This window comes from Rhinolophus sinicus, linkage group LG05 (assembly GCF_036562045.2).
Source record: "Rhinolophus sinicus isolate RSC01 linkage group LG05, ASM3656204v1, whole genome shotgun sequence".
Lineage (NCBI taxonomy): Eukaryota > Metazoa > Chordata > Mammalia > Chiroptera > Rhinolophidae > Rhinolophus > Rhinolophus sinicus.
The window spans coordinates 160,028,905-160,037,210 of NC_133755.1; positions in this window are offsets into that span (position 1 = coordinate 160,028,905).

Consider the following 8,306-nt stretch of genomic DNA (forward strand, 5'->3'; position numbering starts at 1 on the left):
CTCTAACCCAAAGTCTCATGTCTTTTGCCATCGTCCATGAAACTGTGGCAGGCTAAATTGTTAGCCTGCGTGTAGGGTAAAAATCTCAGACTTTTCATAGTTCTTGACGGGCAGGATATTGGGACAGGGCCCAACCTGCAGCAGGATCATCATAAAGGTGCCTTGACTAACACACCTGGAGTTGGGCATTGTCCGGGCAGAAGGGACTTCATGATTTCCCCACTGCTGGATATATATTGACAAGAAACCTGACAAGTTTATATCACTCAAATCACTCAAGAACTCATTGTCCATGGAAATGCTTACACAGGGGGATTATAATTTTATTTAGAGTATATGAAAGTTGAAAAACAGGAACATCAACTAAAGCTCTAATTATATTCTGTTTGCATTCCTTTGGGACTCTATTTTTCACTCACTTTCATTGAAAGTTTAGATAATCAGATAAAAAATATGGTGATCGTTAAAATATATGTAAATTTGCCATTTTGTTTTTCAGATTATCAGGTGAAAGCACAGATTGAATTGAGTTTGGGCTGCAGATGTGTTAAAAAGCAAATTTCCCTTTAACATTAGTAGTCATTTTAAGTATACCAAGGAGTATATGCCACACTAGAGACTTGGCTTGAGTAGCTACAATTTTCCTTGGGAGAAATTCCAGTCTTATGAGAGAGACTGGAATGAAATAAACATTAGTTAGTTTATTAGAGGGGCAACATCATATTTTGGGTAAGAGAGAGGATAATGGAGATAAGTTGTTTGCTTTTGAATTCTGGCTTTACCACTTACTAGCTGTGTGCTCTTAAGCAAATTACTTAACCTTTCTATGCCTCGGTTTCCTTATTTGTAAAATGGGGATAATAGTGCCTACCACATAGGGTTTTTGTGAGAATTAACTGAGAATACACACACACACACACACACACACACACACACACACAATTGTGCCTAGAACAGTGCCTGGCACATGTACACTGCATAAGTGTTTGGTAGTATTATACATTTATATTATTGGTGCACAACCTAAGACCAGTGATTCCTATCCTAGTACCCGAGACTAAGACCTGAAATAACTATTACTTGATTTACTCCCCCCCTCACTAAAAAATTCTTAACTTGCTTACGCATAAATATCAGTGTGGAATCTCTGGCATATACAGTAGTCATCATTACTCTAATTGTTCCATGTTGGATAAGGTTAGGCCAGGTAGATAAAAATAATAGTTTTCGTTTGCAGAGTTGAGGGTTTTTAACCCTAGTAATCTATCGTTCCATACATTTATTGAGTACCTATGTGAAAAATTACATACTGGACATTTTTAATTCAAAAAGACTATTTCCTATTAATTCTGAATCTAGCAAAAATCTGTAAAACTTTTAGTTAGTCATGAAGGCATAAAGAATGTTGGGTTGATAGTTAAGTAATTATTTCAGGATTCATGGTTACAGGGTTTTTTTTGGTCCAGTTCCCTGTATTTTAAGACTACCTATTGCTTTATCTTTAGCTGGCAGATTAAGAGTCAGCATGTTCTTATTTATTTTTAGGGCTTGAGGAACACTGATTAGAAACCCTGTTTTTTTTTGTTTCATTTTGCAACCTTACTTCCTCTCTGGGTCTTGTGTGTCATAGTGTATTTTCTAACACCGATTTCCTCCTTTTTTGCATTATGCAGTGTCTGACTTTGCAGCACCCTCTTCCATAAACGCTGTTAACTGATTAGTAAGCTATGATTTCAGTTATTTTGCGTCAAACTTAAAACTACCTGCATCTACAGAGCCTCCATGACAGGCCTGACATGAAAGTGTTAATGGCTCTTTTAAAAAAGATACATATTTATTAAGTGCCAGACATTTTGTAAGAAAAATCTCAATTAATAAAGTTAAATTGTACTTAAAGCACCCAATTATTAGGAACTATAGCTGTTAAAGCAGCTCAATTGTTAAACCCAAGAATTAGGAGTATTACATATATGTGTTATGCTGGGCTCGGTCTAAAGTCCTGTGCATATTGCTTACCCTAATATTTCCCCCCAAGGCAAAGTGTAGCAACTCAGGCCAAACTATAAAGTTTATTTCTATTGGCACATGGAGCTAGGATTAAGTCATTAAATATTTGAAATTTATATTCGTAGGGAAAAAAAGCCACAGGAAATCACATTTCTTAACCGTTTTTTGCACACTTTAATGATGTCAAAAATAATTTTAACTAGTTTTTTTTCCTTATAAGAAAGGGAGTATATCTGTGGTTGCAAAATGAAAAAATAAACAAACAAACAAAAAAAACCAACAGGGTTTCTAATCAGTGTTCCTCAAACCCTAAAAATAAATAAGCACATGCTGATTCTTAATCTGCCAGCTAAAGCAATAGGTAGTCTTAAAATACAGGGAACAGGACAAAAACAACCCCTTATAAGAAAGGGAATATATCTGTGGCTCTTTATGTCAATGTCATTATATAAAAGGACATGATATATAGGCACTTTCCCATAATTCCCATAGCACCTTTTATAACCCAGGCTGTGGGTTTATCCTCTTATGTCCTGTAGGACTGGTGTGGTCTAGTTCACTATTTCCAAGCTTTGAGATGTTTTGAAAATCATCTAGCATTTCCTTGTTTTACAGATGGTAAAAGGAAGTCCCAGAGAGATGAAATTATCCCAATCAAAGTCATTGAAAATTAGGAAAAAATAGTGTAAAATCACACTGCTAGAAAAGATCTTCCTTCATAATTAATTTGAAAATTCCATGTCTAATCTGGAACTAAATATATTCTGTTAAAGAAAATTCCTTGAATAGCATGGATAATGCATTCTAATATCTAACAACGTTTCTAGTCAGAAGTGTCATTCTTGAGTGTAATAACCTCTTTTCATGCAAATTAAGCTTATTTCCACTTGTTAGATGCTTAATAGAGATGGATGATAGTCACTTTAATAATTACAATCATGCACATATATTAAAATATTTTTCAATATTAAGTTATTCTTCATTATTCTCTTTGCACACGTTAAAGAATCCAATGTCTTTCATATTTGAACATTTGCTTCTCTTCCCCTGTTTCTAAGCCAGAAATCTGGGTATCATGATTCACTCCTGTATTTTGTTTTCGCTTTCACCTCCATTACTAAGGTCTTTTTAATTTTACTTCCTAAATAGCTATTGACTCTTCCAATCTCAATATCACTATTATAATTTATGCCGTAATTATTCCTTATCTGGATTATCACAACATTTTAACTGACAGTTAGTCAACAATTATTGTAACAATAAGCAATCCCAAAATTTTAGTTATGTAACAAAACATTCATCTCTTGCTCACATGTCATGAGGACTATAGTTTGACCTTGATATTGGCTGGGCTTGGCTGAGCTTTATTGGGCTCCACGTGTCTTCCCGTTCTGGGACCCACATGTAGGAGCTGCCTCTATCTGGGGTTTACTAGTCTCATGGACAATAGCAGCTCAAGGCGGATAGAGCCTTACCACGCCCACTTAAACCTTCCGTTTGGAAGTGGCATATATCATGTCCTCTAAGATTCTGTTGTCCAAAGTGAGTCTCTTGGCCAAGCTCAAAGTCGTTGGGGTAGGAAAATATACATACTATGTCCATAGGTGAATATGGCAAGTTTTAAAGAGGGTGCAAACAACTATGAACACTCAGTAACCTGACTCCAGGTATGTTCCTCTCTAATTCATCCTCCATACTATCTACCGCACAGTCAGGATCACGTAGCCTCAGTAGCCTCAGGATTATTAAGAGCTGGGGTGAGAGAAGCATCAGTAACCTCTTTCCAGAGAAATGAGGTTTGAGAGATAAATGGAATTTTCTAGAAGAGGTGAGGAAATAAATGGTATGAGCATTCCAGAGAACAATAATGAGATCATTCTTCTGAATGACTGGTTTCTTAATTTTTCTAAATCATAGAACTATGCAGATAGCTCTTCATGAGAATCTCTCAATCACAGTCAGTGACTTGTTTTCTTGTCACCTCTACCATGTCTCTGTACAACTGTGAACTTCTTAATGGCAGCAATCATCTCTTTCATCAGCACCTAGCGCAGTGCCTTGAACATAGTAGGCACTCAAAATGCTTGAAGGGCACATGCCTAGGTTCAAAAAAGTCTGATTTAGATAACTGGGTCCTCTCAATCATTCTGCTCATCTGAGACTGATGGGCAGGGAAGGGCAAACAGACGTCATTATCTAAATCCCTTGGTATGCATGGTCTGAGACATTGTTTCTGCTAGCTCTTCTTTAAGTGTCCTTACTTATTTCCTCTCCTCACTTGTCTTTTCTCACTTCTTTTGAAACAATGTTTCTCCAGTCCATCAATGTATACACAATCTTAGCCTGCTTTCCAGACCTGGCAGCATCTGTGAACCTAATGAACTCCTTCTTGAGTCCTTCATATGATACTTAATAACACATCAGAGGTTGGCCTTTAACTTGCACACTAGATATACACGTTCACCCAGCTTTAGAACTTAATCCACACTTTCTGCATTTCTTACAAGATAAAGATTACTAAGATTTTCATTCCAGGTCCCCTTATGCTTGCGGTTCCCTCTCCCTACACCTCCCTTCACAGACCACAAGGCTCAGCCAGTTATGGCTTTTTGCCATTCTCCAAACACATTCTAATCATCTACACCTTTTGTTGATCCCTTTGCTAGGAAGCTCTCCCCCTTTACCTCTTTGAGGAAAACCCTACTCATATTTCAAGGCTCTACTCTGTGAAGAGGTTACTGATTCTGTCTCTACCTCTCCATAATTATCAAATGAGTGAATGAATGGTTTCCTTTGACAGTTCAGATTTATTTCCTATTCATTTTCAACTTCTCTCTTCCATAAGAGTTGTAATTTTATTTTTAAAAATTGTTTTGTTTTGATTTGATTTGGTATGGTAATTTGGATTAATCAATTCTGTTTGTCCTTTTCACAGTCTAACTTGGGAGCAGTAATTCATTAGTCACTTTTTCCAATATCATGGTGAAAATTTAATAATATATTCCTTTGTACATATTCTTCGTCTTCTCCCATATGTGGGCTGTTGATTCAACGGATTTATAAGACCAGTGGTGGCTGAGGCGCTAGTGTTTATTTTTTGTGCACATTTAGGTTTCTGTGCACAAAAAATGGACAGAAACCTGAAATGGATATGATTCTCTCTGACAAATCTTAATATGATAGATATGCCTGTTATAGTGTGGATTAAAAAAAATACAGGATGAATTTTTTTAAAGTACAGATGGATTATTGTTACGGAAAATAAGAGAAAAAATGGAATTATATCTTTGAAGAACAGGAGTTGAGGAAGAAATTGCCATCTGACTTTCAGTTTATCATAGAAGCCTAATGACTCAGTGGAAGAGAGTGTATTGAGAAGTCTGGGTTCTAGGAGAGACATCTTATGTCTGCACTCTGGAACCAAGTGCTTTGGACTGAATCTCAGCTCTATCACTTGGCCAGAACAGGTCACTGAAGCTCCCTGTGCCTCAGTTTCCTCATCTGTAAGATTGGGGTTAATAACAGTGCGCACATCACAGGGTTGTTATGAGGACTAAATGAGTTAATATATGCAAAGCACTTAAAATGGGGCTGGGCACATGATTAAGTGCTGTCAAGTGTTATTTCTGCTTTGGAATTTCTTCAACATTTTTTTAAGTTGGAGAACAAAAATCCTTGCTTTCATACTTTTGGATTTCAGTTGGGAAAATTAGAAAATAGTATGAGGATTTGAAGTTCTAAATAGATGCAGCTAAACACCACAGATTCCATCCTATGCTCCTCTGCCCCCTGCCCCTTGAACTATTTGAGGATGCTGCCCTCTGGTGGTTACTCAGAATTGCTGTGCAGATCAGTCACTCGGAATCTGGCCAGGATTTTCTTTGTCTCTACCTTCCTGTAACCTAAATGTTAATTTATCAGAACTTATGTAAAAGTATTTCCCTCTGGGCATTACTTAAAATATAGCTGGTAAATCACAAAAACATATGCACTCAAAAATCGGAATGTTAACTAAATATCATAATTTTTATTTTGAGGCTTAGAAACTATTAGAAGAAAATGTATGCAATTACAAAATGTGTTGCCTAAATCTTTTCGTTGACATAGTTGAAAATCAGATAAATAATAGGCAAACACCTGACGATCAAGTAGATATCTCTTTGATATTGATTTAGGCATTCCTTTTAAGGAAAAAATTATGAATGCTAGTGTAGGTTTTACATTTCATATTAAACTTTTAATTCTTATATGAAAATTTATTATTTTGGCAAAATGTTTTCCAGAATTGAAGAGAAAAAAACAAAACTGTAGTCATTAAATTGAGAACTTGTGCATGAGTATGAAGTTTATTAATATTATAGGCTTTACGATTTTCATCATCAAATCATCTTTAGTCAATGCTCCAACTGCCTACACCCTTTTTCTTCAGGAATCTCATATACAGACGTTTACTTTCAAGTGAAACTATGAAAAACGATTCTTTGTTAATTCTTTTGAAAACTTGCATAACTCTGAAATGTAGTTGATGCAGTTAGCTTACCTCTGCTGGGCAAACTGTTATGTAATTCCCAGCACCAAAAAAGAAACATCAGAAGATCAGTGACTATTTACACATTTGTTATCGTTTCTTCTTGAGAATAAAGAATGAGTTTGAACTCTAAAAGCTGAGCCTGCAGGAAGCCCCATCAGTCTCTCCACACTTCTGCTGTCACTCCTATTGTAGGGGAAACATTATTCAAACCACAGGCTCCCAACTCCCAGGTAACTGAAGACAGCAGGAAGCTCTGTTTGATATCAAGTATGTTCTTTATCAACCTTTTTTTGTTGTGATGGGAAGAAATGAACTAACTTTACTTTTATCTTGCCCCGTTTTAACATAACCCAGTAGGTGAATGCTTTATTGGTGTGCCTTGGCCAAACACTTTGATTTATACTGACTTGGTGGTCATAAATTTTCCATATAAAAAATAGTGGTTTTTCATCTATTCATACCAACCAGAAAATATTACATGTTCATATGTTTTTCTTAAACGTGTATTTAAAGTGTTGCTTACTGGAGTTGCCACATGGAAAGCACAACTTAATTTTTCTTATTAGATTCTGGGCGATAGAAGCCCCTCTGCCATCAGACAGAGAATCAAACACAACAATGCAATCTTGAACTTTGGGGCCAACACTATAAACTCTACAGAACACTCAGTCTCAATGTTTTTGGTTTTTTTTTGTATTAGAAAGACTCATGTAAAATAAGAAAATAAAGTGTTTTTATTTCTTTCCTCTACAAGTAGTTGGTTTTCAATAAGCAGGCTAATGATGCTTGTATTGTGCAGTTCATTAAGAAATTAACTTCTAATGCTCAGATTGTTTTTGACACATCATTAAATCATACATTAAATCTGCTCTTTGCTCTTTATAGAATTTTGCTTGTGTAATCTTCTTGGATTCAGAATCTGTGTTTTACAGGGAAGGAACAAATTTGAACTAAATATCGAAGCTTTAAGCAGCACACAGATTTAAAATGATCTTAAACTCATATCTTTATCTTTCCTGCATCATTTTCTGTGATGCATGTTCTATTTTGGATGCTGAGATTGTTACCAATCCCTGGAATTGAAATAATCTAAGGCAAAGAATCGAGACTTCTAACAGAATGAAAAATAACATGAGAAAATGTTATGATTTTATTTTAGACTTCATATTACCTTTTGCAACTTAAAACTTATAAATGATTTAAATACCAATTATTTCAGACCTGCCGTCAGTCCGGTATTAGAGACATCACATATATTTAAACACTTAATTTTCTCACCCCAGAACCATTGTAATCTCGCAATTCAGAATTGGTGTACTGAGCAAACCTCCACTTGACGTGACTGCAGAATATTTAAAGACTATTACTGAAAAGGAATTATTACAAGGAAAGAACACTATTTTTCTTATTGGATTTTTAAATTTTAAACTAGAGGGTCTCAACCTCAGTGCTACTGGGGGCAGGATAATTCTTTGTTGTAGAGGAGTGCATATTGTAGAATGTTTAGTAGCATCCCTGGCTCCTGCCCTCAGAAGCCAGTAATGCCTCTTCCTCCAAAAATGTCTCTAGACATTGCCCAGTATCGCCTGAGGGACCATGGTTTTAAACCAATAATCTGTGCACCCTACTGGTTTTCCTCCTACATCTTCAGTCAGGACTTTGCCATTTTGCATGACTTCCAAGACCAGTGGTAAGATATATGGTCACAAGCTATATGTCTCCGTAGGTTTCTATTCTTCTCCATTCCTCACCTCTACCTGTAACATAC